The 18,918-nt window shown below is 36.3% G+C and overlaps 1 protein-coding gene and 1 long non-coding RNA gene across 11 annotated transcripts in view; one reads left to right on the forward strand and one right to left on the reverse strand.

Annotated features, from left to right (window-relative positions):
* LOC135222081 (uncharacterized) overlaps positions 1–13,796 on the forward strand; it is a 70,420-nt gene extending 56,624 nt beyond the window's left edge. Inside the window, exons 1-2 of one of the 2 annotated variants that reach the window (XR_010316165.1) lie at positions 9,539–11,839; positions 13,478–13,796. This is a non-coding gene — a long non-coding RNA (uncharacterized LOC135222081). Of the gene's footprint in view, positions 1–9,538; positions 11,840–13,477 lie in introns of those variants that run through there. The other variant, XR_010316166.1, reaches the window with a different exon arrangement.
* The window catches only part of LOC135222082 (gametocyte-specific factor 1-like), a 534,139-nt gene that overhangs the window by 119,064 nt on the left and 396,157 nt on the right, over positions 1–18,918 (reverse strand). The gene's annotated exons all lie outside the window — the stretch shown is intronic.

Genomic DNA, 18,918 nt, shown 5'->3' on the forward strand with positions numbered 1-18,918 from the left:
AGCCCCCTTTTGGCCAGACAGGATTGGTTTGCAGAGGTGCTGGAGTGGACAGTTAGACTTCCCCAGATCCCTTCCAAGAAGGATGGATCTTCTCAGACAGCCACACTTCGAGAGGTATCATCAAAACCTCCCGCTCTCTGCTCTGACTGCGCTTTCGACTATCGAAAGACTTGTCAGAGCGCGGGGGTTTTCCTCGCAAAGCTGCAAGCGCTATCGCTAGAGCCCGCAGAGCTTCCACTAGACGAGTCTATCAGTCTAAGTGGGAGGTTTTTTAGAAGGTGGTTGTAAGTCTAAGAAGTTGTCCTCCTCCAGTACCTCTGTAACCGAAATCGCTGATTTCCTTTTGTTCCTGAGAGAGGACTCCTCACTTGTCTGTATTCTACTATAAAAGGATACAGAAGCATGCTTTTGGCAGTCTTCAGAAATAGAGACCTAGAGCTTGCTGATAATAAAGATCTACACGACCTTATTAGATTGTTTGAAACAACAAAGTCTAAGGAAACTAACTCCTCCCAGCTGGAACCTGGATGTAGTTCTCAAGTTCCTTTTGTCTGAAAGATTCGAGCCTCCTCATTTAGCTTCGTTTAGGGATTTAACGAGGAAATGCTTGTTCCTCTTATCTTTGGCGACAGCCAAAAGAATTTGTGAACTTCATTGCCCTTGAGATGAAGTTGGATTCAACAGAGACTCGGCCTTCTGCTCGTTTAGAACACTTTTTCTAGCGAAAATGAAAACCCTCCCCTCGAATCCCTCGGCCCAAGCAGATCGAGATTAAAGGCTTATCAAGTCTCGTGGGTAGAGAAACAGAAAGGTCTCTTTGCCCTGTAAGAGCCCTGAAGTTCTACTTACACAGGAAGAAAACAAATGGGAGGCTCTAGACAAGGTCTTTGGTGTTCGATTAAGGACCCCACAAGAATCACGTCAAAGAATGCGTTAGCTTTCTTCATAAGGAGCGTCATTACAGATGCTCACAAGTTGCTGTCGACGCTCTTTTCCACTATTAAGAGTAAAGGCTCATGAAGTGAGAGCAGTGGCGACGTCTCTCTCTTTTCAGAAGAATATGTCGCTAAAGAAAATCCTTGATACGACATATTGGAGGTTGCAACTCGGTATTTGCATCTCACTATCTTAAAGACGTTCGCGTGACCTACGAGAAATGTTTTTCTCTTGGGGCCTTTCGTATCGCGGATATCGGATACTGGGTATGGGAGCAAACACCAATCCTTAACTTTTACTATATCCTTCTACTAGATATGTTCTAGATTTCTGCTGACAAAGAGGGCTCGGTGCTGCACAGGCGGCCAGTCACTGTTGTTCAGTAAGGAACTCTTTGTGATATCTTTTGGAGGAGTATGATTTTTTTTTTTTGAATTTTTGTATGTATGTGTATTAGGTTTTCGAGTTATGGTGTTGTAATGAGTTCGGGGATAACTCAGAACAATCTTTATACTAACATGGTGGTTAGGATCAGGTGGTCGGGATTGGTTGTGCGCTCCTTCATAAGGTGTATTGTCATAGAGTGGTCCAGTACCCATTGACAAAGTCCTTTCAGGCTCTGCCGAGTAAGCGGTTGCATACCCCAACGGCAGACCCACAAGAAACTCTTAGCCATAGATCACATATCTCGCTAAAGTCTTGAGGTGATGCAGACTACCGGGCAAACAGCCATGAAGTCTACCACCTATTAGGTAGGAACCAAGGTTTTTTCTTTTATACCTACAACATATGTTGTTTACCTGTCTATTCCATTTAGCTGTTCTACCTCCACCAAAGTTCCCGTCTTTACCGCTCGCACCCCCCCTCCAAAAGGGTGCAATCAGCTAAGTATATATCTGACAGTAAGTTCATGTATGAAAAGATATGTTATAATACAATAAATTTGTTCATCATACTTACCTGCAGATATATACGATTAATGGCCCACCCAGCCTCCCCGCAGGAGACAGGTGGAAGAGAGAAAATATGATAGAAAACGGGAATGGTTCCTAGTCCATGCCACCCAGGGCAGGCCCGGTAGATCACCATGACTACCTGTAGCGAGTGGCGCGAAATTTGAATTCTGCGGGGGACGACGGAGTCTTAGCTAAGTATATATCTGCCAGGTAAGTATGTATGAAACTTTTATTGTATTATAACTATCTATCTCGTTTGGTTGTTTCATGGCTATACATTACACAATGAGTATAGCATTAAACAATACTTTCATCATTCTTCTTTTGCTGTTTTTGACTTGTTTAACTAGAAGGTGGGATAAAGTTACGCTAAAGTAATTTGGTCCCACTCGCTCCCTGATTATACTCTGCTGCTTGTGCCTGTTGCGAGCAAAATTTTAAAATATTTTCAAAATATTGTCATATCAGTATAATTGCTAGCTCCATCATAAAATCGGATTATTGTAAGACGAATTATGGTAACTTGAACACTTATCTGTAGCGTATCACAAAAAGTGCATTAATCATGAAATTTATATGAAAATTCAGTAATTTATGGATATTTCTCATAGAAAAAATATTGCTAGTACTCAAATTTCCCTTGAATGAGGGGTGGATAAGGTCATAGAGAAATCCACGAATACATGAGTCCGCGAATAGCAGGGGTCGATTATATGTACCACATAGGTAATAGGTGAGAAATTGTGGTAGAGAAAGTGATTCTTAAGTGAATCACGTTCAGCTTCCTGACATATATGTGAATGATCTGTTCTTCCAAGAAGTACGTCCCAGACACTTTCCGGCTCCCCAAGCAGGCTCCCCTCACCTAGATCAAGGAGTGAGTAGTGTGTACAGTAGTCCAAAACTAGTCTTTTGATGGGAACTTCCCTTTCAAACGTTCAAGTTCAGACAGTCACCACCGTAGGTCTAATGGCTGATGTTCATGGCCAGAAAAGGAGACAAAACTAAGCAGAGTAAAGACTCAAGAGGCTGCTTATGCAGTAGAGGTCAAAGCCTAAATTCCTGAATTGGAGGACCTTGTCTCATATCCAAGAACTCCATCCAATCACCCTGGAGAATAGAAAACAGGACTGTTCGGTTAGTCTTCCGTAAGCAACCAAGTGAAATTGCAGAACATCATGCAGACTCGCAGAAAACTAAGTAGATTAGTTGCTGACACTTGAAAGCCACGGTCCTAACATATTTTTGTAGCAAGGAGAGACTTCCCAACAGCAAGAAGTCATCTTATGTGGGCAGATCATCAGGCCTCCCAGTCACACAATTTATTCAGTGAACAGAAGTGTCCTATCCATTGAATGGATCTTCGATTCCATGGTTTGTTAGGATCTATGGAACTCTGAGGCAGGCTGACTTTGAACCTGTTTGCCACCTGAGGAACCTTGCCTTCCTTGCTTTAGTTCTCCAGTTCAAACAAACCCTTATAGCATGTGCATGGACTCTATTTATAGACTAGTCCGGTCCACCTCAGACCTCCTCACCTTACACCCTTCTTTATGGTCAAGGAGGCAATAAACAAATTCCAGGCTCTGTAAAGTTACGATGACCCTCTTAACCCCATTCTGACTCATGTTAAGCTCCCAAACTGCAGATCCACCAAGGGTGGTCAGGTTTTGCCCAGACAGGCTCCAGACTGAGGAGATTTATCAGTAGAAGAGGTTTTCAAAATGTATTACAGAAGCTATTGCAAGATGTAGAAGTCAATCTTCTGTTTGTCTACCAGACTTAGGGGTTTGATTTTCCAAAGCTTTTCTTGAAGGAGATCTAGAATCTCTTATTCCACCATTAAGGGGTATCAAGCTATGCTTAACTAGTGTTTAAGCATAGAGACCTTGTTCTTTTATCATGCCTATCACACGACTTATATCAAGTCCTTGATACGTCCAAGCAAGGAAAGAGACGACGCAATTCGCTCATTTTCCCTTACATCTTTAGCCAAGAACGGGGGCCCATCCAAGACCTGAAGCTGTTTCTTTCTCACTTAAAAACTTGACAGACATCCCTGACTTCCAGGACCACCAGCCAGCTCTCGAGCTCCTCTAGCTTGCCTGGCGCCAGCTCATGCTCTGAGCATCCAGCTCACCTGGCACCAACCACTGCCTGGCGCCAGCTCATGCTCTGAGTCCCCAGAAGCACACACTAGCTCTTGAGGAAGAAAGAGAGCCTCTGTCCAGTTGGAATGTTCAGGTATTACCTGAATGGGACTGGAAGCTCAAAGGCCATCCATAACCTATGCTGTTATGGCAGTATATGCCTTTTACGTTAATTCTATAATTGACTTATGGAAGTGTAATTGATCTTTGCTTCTTACTCTTTTTGAAGAAAGTTAAAATCGCAGTACCTTGTGATCATTATGAGTAACTGCCATTGTATCACTGAAGGAGGCTTAGGATTTTCTCCTACTATATCTTCACTTTGTAGCAAGGTGTCGAGTTTTGCGGAGAGGGGGTTTACAATGTACCTGGAGCCCCCACCACTCTCGGTGAATGGGTTGTGGTTTTATTTTAATGAAGATGGCAGTCTTATCTGGTTGTGTTTATTTTGGTACTGTGCCCTGGGCAAGGGCATTTACGAACGTTTTGCTAGATATTGGTTACATCATTCACTGCAAACCTCCCCTTTACTGCTAGCCATCGAAAAGTTCTTTCGCTGCAAGTTCCCACCTAAGTAGAAGCGCTCCACAGCTTTACTGCCACCCGTCTACAGGTTGAGTTGATCACCAACCAGGAGCAGTGTTCAACTGCAAGCTCTTTTAACAAACAAGGACTGATATTGTATTAAATGCTAGTAACTTTTAATGTTTTGGAATAGAATATGTCCATGTATCCCACCTCCTGTCAATGTGGGATTCAGCTATGTAATTACTTGGTATGTTACTTTTATAAAAATAACATTTTCATAATAAAATAAAGTTTTATATATACTTGCCAAGTAATTACATGACTGGAAGCGCTAGAATCAGACATGGCTAAACTAAAAAGAAAATAAGATAATTGTAAAAGCAAATTAAAATAGGCAACATTTTGAGTAAACTGAAGTGATTACGTCACCGACTTAAGCATAGAACAACGGCAAATCAGGAAAGCAGGAGCGCAGAGATAGATGTGCTGTCAGTTATGCAGCATAAAATAGAATTACGCCATATGGCTCCTGTTGCTTCATGCTCCCTTTGCAGTGGACGGATGTCATGCCATGTGAGCATAATTGTTAGCTAAGTAATAACTTGGTAAGTATGCATATACATATATAAACCTTATTTTTTTTATGAAAATTTAAGTATTATATATACTTAGCAAGTATATATAATACTTATGCCTTAAGTCCCTCTCATGGACTTAAGGCATAACCAGAATGAGGTGGTCTGCTGAGCCATTCCTGGTATTCCCATTAGTGGGTGGGACTGATCACCTGCACTAAACTTTGAAGCATTACACATGAATTTCTTAATCTAAGCGGCCTTGCAAGCGGAAACTATAGCTATGTAATTACTTAGTAAGTATATATAAACATTTATTGTGTAATAACATGTCATTTTTTTCCACTCTGTTATTTCTATACTGTTCAATACTGTAGTTTTTCAAGAGATGTTTTTAGTGACATTTACATTTAGTTTATATTTATCCACCCAAGTTTTGTGTTTGTAGAATAGTAGTGTTCTTATTAATTTTTTGTCTAGTTTTGTTTCTTGTTTCTTAATTTTATTCAGAAATTATTTTAAAATTTTCCTTGCATTTATCCAAAAGTAGTATTCGATACAGTGTATATCTTCATTAACTGAAGAATACAACTCTCACTCCTTTTGAAAAGTCCAAAACATATTTTTATAAGAATAATAATAAGATTTTCTTAACACGTGCATATTGCCTGCATTCTTTTAATGGTACAGTGGTACCTCAGGATACGAAATTAATCCGTTCCAAGGCGGCCTCTTAGTAACATGAGATTTTCATATCTTTGAACCACATTTTACATGTAAATTGCCTAGTTAGTTCCAAGCCCTACAAAAACACCCCAGTAAATTTTATAATAAAGCTAAATTGACCAATAAACAATGAAATACAACAATTTGGACCATTCAATTTCTAACTTAATACGTACTACTAATATGTACCACATAGTACCTGTAAGTAAATTGTATTAGTGTACATGGTATACAAGAGATACTGTACGTACATACGTACGTATGTAGTAAAATGTGGAACCTTACCTTTCGAGTGAGGCTATCTCTGAAAGTGGCGACAGAGGAGGAGGACAAGTGGCAGAAAACTTTTACGTACACTTAACTTTATGAAACACATTAAAAAAATGTCAGGAAACATTAAGACTAAACTTTATGAAACACGTTAACAAATGCCACAAAACCTCAACACTTAACTTTACAAAAAACTTAAAATTAAATTTCTTTTTTTTCCTTTTTTGATTTTTACATTTTTTTTTTACTTTTTTATACTTTACGCTTTTTTTTTTTTATACAAAATTTCAATTTCTTCACCACTTTCAGCTTTCTGTTTTTTCATAGTATCACTTGGATCTTCCTGTTTGCTTACTCCTACTTAAGGCCTCTTTAAAAAATAACTATTCAAGGAAGATTGCTTCTGCCTGCTTTTGACAATGTTCCTGAAATGACTCGGGCAAACGTCATCGAACTGCGCAAGCATACGACCTGTGTAAGCCTTTTTGGGGTGGGCCTTTTCTACAAATGATTGCACCTTATGAAAAGCAGCTAGAGCATCCTTAATTTCTGCCATTGTCATAGGGTCGTCCTCTTCCTCCTCGCCGCTGCTAGAGAACTCTTGTTGAACGACGTTATGTTGCATGGCCTCCAACTCCTTCAGGTCATCCATCGTAAGCTCCTCTTGGTGCTCCTCGAGAAGGTCATTGATGTCGTCCTCGTCGACAACCAGCCCCATGGACTTGCCGAGTGCAACGATCTCGTCAAGATCTGGTTGCGAAACAGTTTCAGGATCGTCAAGTTTCTGAATCTGCACCAGCTTCGCCCACGTCGAATCCCTCGAAGTCTCAGGCAGATAAGGCATCTGGCCAGAGTTTTCTTCGTGGAAGGCATCTGGCCAGAGTTTCCTCCACGAAGAATTCAAGGTTCGCCTCGATACCTCCTGCCAAGCTTGATTGATGAGTCAGATGCATATCACAACATCGAAATGCTCCTCCCAAAATTCACGCAAGGTTAGGTTTGTGGTATCGGTGATGTCGAAACATCTTTTGAAAAGATGTTTCGTATGCAGCTTCTTGAAGTTCGATATCACTTGCTGGTCCATGGGCTGGAGGAGAGGGGTGGTGTTAGGCGGAAGATAAAGAACCTTAATAAAAGAATACTCTGCTAGGATATCTTCCTCGAGGCCAGGAGGGTGGGGAGGGGCATTGTCCAACACCAGCAGACATTTCAGAGAGAGGCATTTCTCTTCCAAGAATTTCTTCACTGTCGGGCTGAAACACAGATTTACCCACTCTGTGAACAAAAGTCTCGTTACCCAGGCTTTCGCATTAGCCTTCCACATCACTGTAAGCTTCTCCTTTAGCACTTTGTGTGCCTTGAAGGCTCAAGGAGTCTCCGAATGATAGACAAGTAGGGGCTTCACCTTAAAATCCCCACTGGCGTTCGAACAAAGTGCGAGTGTAAGCCTGTCTTTCATAGGCTTATGCCCAGGTAGCTTCTTCTCTTCCTCTGTGATGTACGTCCGATGGAGGCTTTTTTCCAAAAAATTGCCAGTCTCATCACAGTGGAGACTTGCTGAGAACTGTAGCCTTCGTTGATCGTCATCTCGTTGAACGTCTTAATAAAGGCTTTGGCCGCTTTCGTGTCCGAGCTGGGCCCCCTCCCATGCCGCACCACCAAATGTATGCCAGTCCGTTTCCGGAATTTTTCAAACCACCCATGCGAAGCCTTGAAGTCTGGGGTTGGCGTCGATGTCCCTTCTTCTCCGTCGTCTTTGGCCTGGGCAATCAAATCACCGAAAATAGCGCTGGCCTTGTAGCAGATTGCCGTCTCGGTTATCGTATCGCCAGCGATTTCTTTGTCTTTTATCCAGACAAGAAGCAGCCTCTCCATCTCATCGTGCTCGTGGCTCCTCTTGTTGGACAAAATAGTCACGCCCTTGGAAGGTGTAGCTGCTTTGATGGCTTCCTTCTGCTTAACCCTCTTACTCCTAAGCCCTAAAAACCAAAACTTCTCTCCCGTAGCCAAGGTGGGTTTGGAGTGAGCGCAAGTGGAAGAAAATGTATTTTTTTTCAAAAAATCACAGTGCGCTTAGTTTTCAAGATTGAGTTCATTTTGTGGCTCCCTTTTTTTTTTTTTTTTTTTTTTTTTTTTTTTTTTTTTTTTTTTTTTTTTTGTCATTGCCTGAAGTTTAGTATGCAACCATCAGAAATGAGAAAATATATCTATCATATATAAATAATGCTGATATATGGTAGCAATAACAAAAATTCATACATAATTGTATTGAAATCGAGCTGTGCGAAAATCAGTTAAAGCTAACTAGTTACTTTTTTTTCGTTGTATTGTACACTAAATTGCGATCATTTTGATATATAACACATTTTAAACGATCAAAGCAACACAGAAAAAATATTATCACAAAAATGATGCATGAATTCGTAACGCGAGCGGACGTAAAATTTTTTTTTTTTTTTTTTGTTTTTTTTTTTTTTTTTCAAAAATTCACCATAAATCGACATATTGTTTTAGAGACTTCCAATTTGTTTCAAAATGAAGAAAAATGATTGAATATTACATTACTGTACGATACTGTAAGAGTTTTAGCTTAGAATTGCAGTTTTCTACCATTTCAGAAGAGTTAAAGTTGACCGAATGTCTAAATTTTTATATATATTTTTTTTTTATATGCAAATATTGCAAAAATGAGAAAAGCTACAACCTTCAAATATTTTTGTTTGTATTTTTCATGAATTTGCGCACATTTTCATATATGAAACTCTATAAAACGCCTAATATGAAAAGGAGAAAATATTAGGAGAATGCGACGTACGTATTTCGGAGATTTGCAGCCGTGAATCTGCGCCCAGAGGGAAAGAGTTTTTTTTTTTTCAAATTCACCATAAATCTAAATATTGTGCTTGACACTTTGAATTTGTTTCAAAATGAAGATAAATGACTGTATATTACTAGATTGTCAGAGTTTTAGCTTACAATTGCGTTTTTTGACTATTTCGGTAGTCAAAGTTGACCGAACATGGTTTTTTTCTATTTATCGTGATTTATATGCAAATATTTCGAAAAAGAGAAAAGCTACAACCTTCAATAATTTTTCGTTGTATTCTACATGAAATTGTGCACATTTTCATATATAAAACTTTATGTAACTGCTAATTTTAAATGGTGCAAACATTTCGACGATCGCACGAAAAAATTTCTGAATTTTTTCAGAAGAGTTACCGTGCGGACGTAAGGAATTTTTTTTTTTTTTTTTTTTTTCATAAATTCACCATAAATCGAAATATTGTGCTAGAGATTTCCAATTTGTTGCAAAATGAAGGTAAATGATTGAATATTACTAGAATATAAGAGTTTTAGCTTATAATTGCGTTTTTCGACCATTTCGGTGGAGTCAAAGTTGACCGAAGGTTGAAATTTTTGCACTTATCGTTGTTTATATGAAAATATTTCAAAACTGATAAAAGCTACAACCATGGATTGTTTTTAGTTGTATTGTGCATGAAATTGCGCACATTTCCATATATAAAACTTTATGTAACAGCAAATTTAAAATAGTGCAAACATTAGGACAATTGCACGAAAAAATTTATCGGAAGAGTTACCGCACCAACGTAAGGAAAAAGTTTTTTTCATAAATTCACCATAAATCGAAATAGTGCTAGAGACGTCCAATTTGTTGCAAAATGAAGGCAAATGATTAATATTACTAGAATATAAGAGTTTTAGCTTACAATTGCATTTTTCGACCATTTCGGTAGTCAAAGTTGACCGAAGGTTGAAATTTTGGCACTTTGTTATTTATATAAAAATATTTCAAAACTGATAAAAGCTACAACCATGAGTATTTTTTTGTTGTTTTCTACATGAAATTGTGCACATTTTCATAGATAGTACTCCATGTAATGGATAATTTAAAACGGTGCAAAAATTATGTCAAAGTGACAAAATAATTTTTGAGATATGTCTCTGATACTTTTTAGAGCGATAAGAAATAAATTCGCGCTTGCGCGCCTGCGTAACAATTGTAAACAAAACAACACCTTGATCTGTGAACTCCCAGCATCCCCCAAGGCGCGTGGTTCAAAAGTTTTCGGCTGGTAGGCCTATAAGTATTTTTCCGCAAATTTAAAAAAAAAAACTTGAGTCGACGTATAATACGTCCAATCGGCATATGGGAGACATTTTGACTCGACGTTTAATACGTCCAATCGGCGTAAGAGGGTTAAGAATGGTGCCTATCATCAACGGATTTCGGCCGTATTCCTTAGCGATCACACTCAACCGCATGCCAGCTTCTTACTTTTTAATGATCTCTATCTTTGTCTCCATAGAAAACATCCTTTTCTTTCCGTGAACTTCAGCAACTTTCTCGGGACCCATGACATGATATAGTACAACGAAATCACTACACGAATTTACGTTAACAGACTAAATCGTATATGTGAACGAACGAATTCCGCGTGCGTACACAAACGCTGGTGCGAAGCAGTGGGCGAAGGACACCTTCATGTTAGAGCACGATGGGAGAGATGCTGACCAATAAGAGAGCAGGATCTTATGGCGGGGGACTAGCATCAGGGAGGATGGTGGCGAGTCTACTCAGTTGGTGGCGCGCAAGTTTTAAAATTGTTATCGGTGGTCCGGGCGAATCTCGGGACTTTACAGCAACAACCTTTCATAACCTGAATTATTTTCGATATAGAGCCAAAAAAATCTTCGTATTTGCTTTTGTAACTTGAATTTTTTGTAAGCTGGGACTTTCGTATGTCGAGGTACCACTGTACAACACAATGTAACCTATAGTACAGGTAACATATTATGATAGACGAATAAAGGCACCTTTCTGGTGTGTGTGTGTGTTGTAATCTACTATCTGCCGTATGTTTAAAAAGTCACAAAATATATTATACAAATTTTCCTTACAAGTAGCGTATGAAATGAGTGAAAATTGTTGGAGAGCTAATAGTGTGAAAGGAAAATATGCATTAATTTCAGAGCAAAAAGTTAGACTAAGTTGTCTCAATTTGATTTAAATGTTTATATCTTTTATTTACAATTATGTAGTACTTATGTATTTTATCGGTGACATGTATATCAGCCAGTTTACATTGAAAAGATATGGTGTAACATACTATATTGTAAATGTTATGTACAGTAGTGCTCAAATCTCATGCGACATGAAAATTTTTGTATCGTCCAGATTCTCCGACTCAACCAGACGTGTTAAACTTTTTTTTCTACTGTCATACATGTCGAAAAGGTTGCGAATTCACAGCTAGCCATATTTTCCATATGGTTATATAAATATGATCCCTTTCATACATTGGTATAATTCGTAAGTGTGATAAGGTTAGTGGTGCCCCATCAATGAAAGCACACTTAACATGCTTCTCGAACTGGTCAAGATAATTACATCTGCAGCATTATGGCAGTAGATCTAATAAGTTTAACAGTCATAACATTTTCAAAGTAGGAATATGAATTAAAACAAGTTTTCTTTGAAAGTTGAAGTTTTAGGTTGCGTTTAAGCTTCCTGTATATTGCCAAATGTTTTATAGACCTAAAGAAATAATCTAAGCCTTCTGAGATGTAATCTGTTACTAATATTTTTATTTGTAGAAATTACCTGTTCTTTGAGGAATAAAAGATGATGATTTAGATTATATGAAGAAGATGGCTATTAATCAAAATATAAGTAGGTATTAATATCAAGGCATATGGAATATTTGTGTTTCAACTGGTTTAAAGTATTATTTTCTTAAAAGTCCTTCTGGCTCGCTTTTGGTGTATAATTTATTCCTTCATAAAGTAACTTGAAGTGCAAGAATGGGTAGATAATCTCATTTGCTTTCTGGCCAGAAATTGTTAAATAGAGAGATGTGAATGTTAAGTGTAAAGAAATCTTACACCTAGGCCTAGGAACAATATCTTGGCTTTGACAAAACATAATTGCGTAGGCGAATATTTGCTAGTATGCCATCATTGTTTAAAGATTTAAGAAATAGTATAACAAATAATTATGTATGAAAATCCAAATATGCCTCAATAAGTATAAAATAAATGCTTTCAAGATAATGTCATTGTTGCTACTCATTGTAGCCCTGCTTATGTTACACCAGGTGGGTGTTATTGCACTGACACTAATGATACGTCACACATGCTCCCCTCACTTTGATATTCAAAATTTTAATTCAGGTTTGATAATGACTTTGTTTTGGTCAAATGCGTCTGCGATGGGTGAATGAAGTTTTGAAAATGTTACTTAAGTGTTTTTTCTGAAATTTGGCTACATGTGACATTTTCTTACAGCTTTGAAATATATGACAGATTTCACCCTTATGAAATATGTATATTATGGCCTTATTGTATGTAATAATCACGTTTTTTCATTAAAATAGTTTGCGAGTTAGTGAATAATGAACAAAATCCTATGGAGTTATGTCGCATGAAATTTGAGCATCACTGTACATAGTATAGAATCAGGGTAGTACTGTATGTTTACCTTTCTTCTCTTCCTTTTATTTTCTCACCAACTTTAGTTGCTCACGCAAATTAATTCATCAGATTTCTGTATTTTTAACTTTATTTCTTAATATGCTAAAGACGATATATGTTAGTGGTATGATTATTTCTTAATATGCTAAAAACAGTATATATTAGTGGTATGAACATTGTAGTTTTTGATCTGTATTTTTCTGGTTCATTTAGTTCTGGGATTAGTTTGATAATCAAGTTTACTGGTGAATTTTTATTTGAATGTTTTATTGTCATTAAAATTATTTAATGAATGCAATTTGTTTGTTCATGTATAGCAGTAACAAAGATCAAATTCTCTGAATAAAATTACTATTGATCATTTTGCTTCAAAAAATTGTAAATATGTTTTCCTCCAAAGATAATTTGTTTGTAAATATGTTTTTTCCAAAGATAATATGCTTGTAAATGTATTTCCTCCAAAAATACTTTTATTTTTCAACTGCAATCAGTTTCACCTTGAACTTTTCCTGTTTCCTTTCTTCTTCATTCTTGCTTTGTAGCACCTCTTAACTATTAGTTCTCAGTGCAGTTACGGGGCTATCCCTCGGTTCACTGTAGATCCCTGGGTTTGATCTCCTCTATTTTCTGCATCTTTTTATCTTGCTGCCCAACCACTGCAACTCCCTCATTTTACACTCCTGAAAAGTATTGCTCAGGTAAAAATTGTCCTCATGATGATTAACTTAGTACCCTTAAGTACTGTACCCATTTTTTTTTTACCATGATATGGATTATTGGTTGTTGGGGTAATAAGAATAACAATATGTATTTCAGCACTTTCTTTTTAAAATTTCAGGAGCAGAAAAGGCAGTCTGATGATGAGGATGTGAAAGTTGTCATAAAACAGAAGCGAATTTTAGAGAAACGTCTTGTAGGAATAAAAAGGTTGGAGGACAAAGTGAAAGAGGGGCATCATTTAACTAGAGAAGAAAAGATCAAAATCGACAGGAGACAAGAGACAGAGGTAGAGCTAGCCACATTACTGGAGGGAACTGATTTAGGGAAATGAAAGATCAAGCTAATTGAGACTTCATGTGATAAAGGTCTTCAGTTGCTTTCATTGTACACATTCCAAAATTTTAATAAATGTACACTCAGTTTTTATTATGTGCAAAGCATCACTTTTGATTATCCTATTGAGAAAAAATAAAGCTATGTCGTTTTTGGATAGTTTATGCTGTCACCAGCAGTTGAAAAATTTTTAATTATGTGTTTAAAATCAGAGTTTTTGTAACATTCAAATGGTTTTGAATGGTGATACAGTAACTACTAAATTTCTGCTAAGTAAATCTCATTGGATTTATCTCTTGGTTTTACTGTAAAGTAATTTAATGTATGAATTTGTTGGTGATCCATAATTTGTAATAGTACTATCTTTTACATTCACATCATTTGGTTTCAATTAAAATTGTGAAATATATATTTGGTGTAATATATTCTGAGGATTGCATCGGAAAATATCTTTCTACATGACCGTTTGCAAATGCTTATGTATACATGTATATAAGTATAAGACATTGCTATTTGTAATGTTTTCATTATTCACCCAATCATATACGTAATTTGTTTTTTGTCTATGAGTGGGATTCAGCATTGAGTGTTGGATCTCTTTTAATTTTGTGTGGATGTAGTTATTCCTATTTTTCATCATAGTGTGCTCTATAAAAATGACATCTTTATGATAAAATAAAATTTTATATATATATATATATATATATATATATATATATATATATATATATATATATATATATATAATATATATATATATATATATATATATATAGATATATATATATATATATATATATATATATATATATATATATAATATATAATAATATATATATACATATATATATATATATATATATATATATATATATATATATATATATATATATATATATATATATATATATATATATATATATATATATATATATATATATATATATATATATATATATATATATATATATATATATATATATATATATATATATATATATATATATATATATATATATATATATATATATATATATATATATATATATATATAATATATATATATATATTATATATATATATATATATATATTATATATATATATATATATATATATATATATATATATATATATATATATATATATATATATATATATATATATATATATATATATATATATATATATATATATATATATATATTATATATATATATATATATATATATATATATATATATATATATATATATATATATATATATATATATATATATATATATATATTATATATATATATATATATATATATATATATATATATATATATATATATATATATTATATATATATATATATATATATATATATATATATATAAAGTTTCTACTCGACGGCAGCTTGATTTTTCCACAAATTGTGGTAGCGATTCTTTTCTTTCTATAACCAGCCACACCGTTTACGTGGCAGGGAAGAGGAACAACTATGCTAACAACTCACTCTTTGTTTTTGCTTAAATGTCCATAAGTAGGGATGAGGGCAGGCTCCATCTGTAATTACGGGCGTAAGTAGTATATATATATATATATATAATTTTATTTTGTCATAAATGTCATTTTTATAAAAGTAACTTACGCAGTGTGTAATTACTTAGCTAATTCCATATTGAAGGTGGTGGGAAAAATGGACTCAAGCTACTAACAAAGCCCTCCATTATAATGGAATACATAAAATAGTTAGCATTAAAACAATGCTGCTTGTTCCTTACTGTTGAGGGAGCTGCATAGGTAATTACTGCCTCTGGTTGGCATTCCTCTCAACTTGTAGGAAATGGCTGCAGTATAGGCCAGAATCATCTCTACTAACTTAGGTCCTTGCAGCAAAGGGATATTCCGAATGCTGACAAAGTGTTATTATACAGCTTGTGATGAAGGATACGACCGTACGTCAACAAGGTAAAAGCAATAGCCCCTACCCAGGGCTTGGTACGAACAAACAACATGCCAGATTATTTAGTCGCTTATATTATACAACACGCAATTACATCTAAATCAACATTAAAAACATGACCACTACCCAACATTAAACTTGGTTGGCACTACAGGTACTTGGTACCCCCAGACTCCCCTAGAACTCAACACCACATTCAAGGCTAGAGAAATAAATATTTTTTAGGAAGGAACACTTCTGCATCCATCACTTCACTAGCTATGGACAATGGCCCTAAGGTACTACAACTACTAAAAATTGTTTCCACATCCCAAAGATAATGCCTTACAAAAACAGATTTACATTTCCAATACATTGCTTGCAGCATGAAAGAAAGGGAAAGATTTTGTCTGAGGGTGTCTAAAGGCTATGGAAGTAGCAACCACCCTGACATTGTGTCCTCTGATCCCTAACACTTGTAGATCTTCCTCCGCAATTTGGGAGGGTGACTCCCAGATCAAATCTCTTTAGAAGAAGGACAATGCATTCTTCAACATAGGCCTCATGGGGTTTTTTACCAAGCGCCATAAGTTATTAAACTGTCCTCTAATCTTCTCTAAGTACATGATATGTATGTTGTAAGTAATACCTGAGGGCTCTCACTGGACACGGATCTTTACTCTTCTTCCATGCCTAAAACATCAATAAGATTCTTGATAACAAAAGAACACAGCCACGGTTGTGATGTGTTCTTGTTCTTTGCTAAAAAATATAAAGCAAAGAAACATATGTACTGCAGAGAAGGCCTATCCTTTTATCGATAGTTTGAGGCTCACTATTCTCTGCTGTGGCAAGCACCACCAAGAAGAAAAATAATCCTAGTAAAGTCCCTTAGGGATGATGAATTAGAGGTTCGAAGCAAGCATTCAATAACCACTTCAACACCATGTCTAAATTCCAAGCAAATGAGACCTTAAACATTAAAAAATTTAATCAGATACGAGAGAGCTTGATTACCTGGGACATTGATATCTCTGTGTCAAAATGCAGAGCTTAACATCACTCCGTACCCTTTAATGGTGGAGGTCAAGAGACTTCTAGAAGATCTCAAATACATGAGGAATTTTGTTATTTGAGCAATAATGGTTCTAGAAGACAAAATATTATGTCTTCTGTGTCAAGTCTAAAAACTGACCACTTTGCCTGATACACTGTATTGGAGGAGTTATGTCTGCATTTAGCAATTGCCTCTGCCACAGACTTAGAAAATCCTTTTGTTTTAATAAGTCTACAGACACTCGAAAGTCGTTAGACAAATCTTGATGGAACCTCCTGAAGTGGGGCTGTCTGAGAAGACTTGGAATTGCAGGCAGTAGTCTTGGAAGGTCTACCTGGAGATCTAACAGCTCCAGGAACTATGTTCTCTGCTGCCAGAAAGGAGCCACTAACATCATTCTGGCGTTCCGATGAGATTGGAATTTCTTTAATACATACCTCCCCATCATCCCGAAAGGGGAGAAAAGTGTACATGTCCAGGTTAGACCAATCTAGCATCATTACATCCGTTGCCCTTGCTTGTTGATCAGGAACTGGAGAAATATATAAAGGCAGGCAGTTGTTCCTGGAGGTGGCGAATGAGCCTATGGTTGGTTTCCCCCATAGACTACAAAGGTCTGAACATACTCGCTAATCCAAGGTCCACTGTTGGAAATACATACAGTGGACCCCCTGTATTCGCGTTCTCTGTATTCACACACTCACTCATTCGCAGATTTTTCTTTGGAACCTATTTAAAAATTATTCACAGGAGGACGTGCTCATTCGCAGGTTTCTTTGTTGAACGTATCTATAAAATTATTCGTGGGTCCCCACTATTTGCGATGCAAATTTGTTTCGTATCAAACAATATTCTGTATTTTCATATTATTTACTGCGCATGTGACATTAAATATGATAATGATATTATAAATCATATGGGCACTTATTGGTGATGAATATTGACTATAGTATATGATGATGATATTAGTTGTGCAGTCTGATGAATGACAACAAAGATAGACTGCACAACAAAGTAGAGGGTTGCCTCTTCACCTTCTTCAGGAGGCACCTTCATCAGGGATTTTTTGGGAGTTTGCATCATCTGGAGGTATTTTTGTACATGTTCATGAAGGTGTTATGATAGGGCTTCTCTATTTCACCAACAGTACATATTGATAAAATTTATGGCCCTTTCTTTATTCTTATCTCATGCCTTGATCGTTGCCTATATCTGCCTAACTTCCCTGATCAAATTATATAGACCACAAAATTTTTCAAAGTCCTGGTCCATTTGTGGGGTAGTAGTAGTATTAAAGGTGGCAGTGAATTCTTCCCCAAGAATGACCTCCTCAACTATATTTTGCCCTGTTCATACTCGTTCTTAAGGCAGGTAACTGCCACTTTCAGTTGCGTTGTGATGGCCTGCTACTTGTCCGTGACTTTTGCCCTCTCTCAACATAACAATCCAATTCTGTTTTCTCCTCTCTGTCATTAACTGTAAGTACCTTTGATGTGTAGGCTCTTTGCCAGAAGCCTTAGGAAAAGTAGAATGTCTAGAGGACATTTACAAGGATATTCTAAGTCTGCACTAATATGTACAATATGTCTTATCGTACCGCACACGCAAAACATGCACAAACGATAGAACATTGAACTGCATTGGGGAAATCGGGCATAAATTACGCATTGACATTTTGCTCAGACTGTACATTTTATGAAATTTTTTGTTTTAAGATGATTTTTATGTACATAAATTGTTTTAGGATGATACTGTAAGTACACAGAGCACATAAGAAATATGTAAGACAATCGAATAGCAGGGTACATATGTTTTCTTCTGCTGTACACAGTACTTTTATGCATACGTACTAAGTATATTTTCGTGACTAAATACATTATTTATAATGCAAACAATTTATTAATTTTTGCAGATAAACAACTCTTATGGCACTGTGACGCCTTCTTAGAGCAGTACCCAGATGAAATGATACTAGACATGCAATTGGCTGTCAATCCAGGAGCAGCATTCATTTCCCTTGTTGCTCAATGCCTGTACACTAGGCATTGATTGATTGGTTGAAACCCGAGTTCCATCTTGCAAAGATGGAATTGTGTGTATTGGGCATCTCTCCTTCATCAACCTCACTCCGTAGAAAGTTACTGATGTGTGCAGACGTAATTGAGAAGCTGTGGTTTTAAGTATCGACAAATATCCATGTGAATCATGCTTAAAATGGCTCCTAAAAGACACCCTGTT

The sequence above is a fragment of the Macrobrachium nipponense genome, chromosome 3 (assembly GCF_015104395.2).
Source record: "Macrobrachium nipponense isolate FS-2020 chromosome 3, ASM1510439v2, whole genome shotgun sequence".
Classification (NCBI taxonomy): Eukaryota; Metazoa; Arthropoda; class Malacostraca; order Decapoda; family Palaemonidae; genus Macrobrachium; species Macrobrachium nipponense.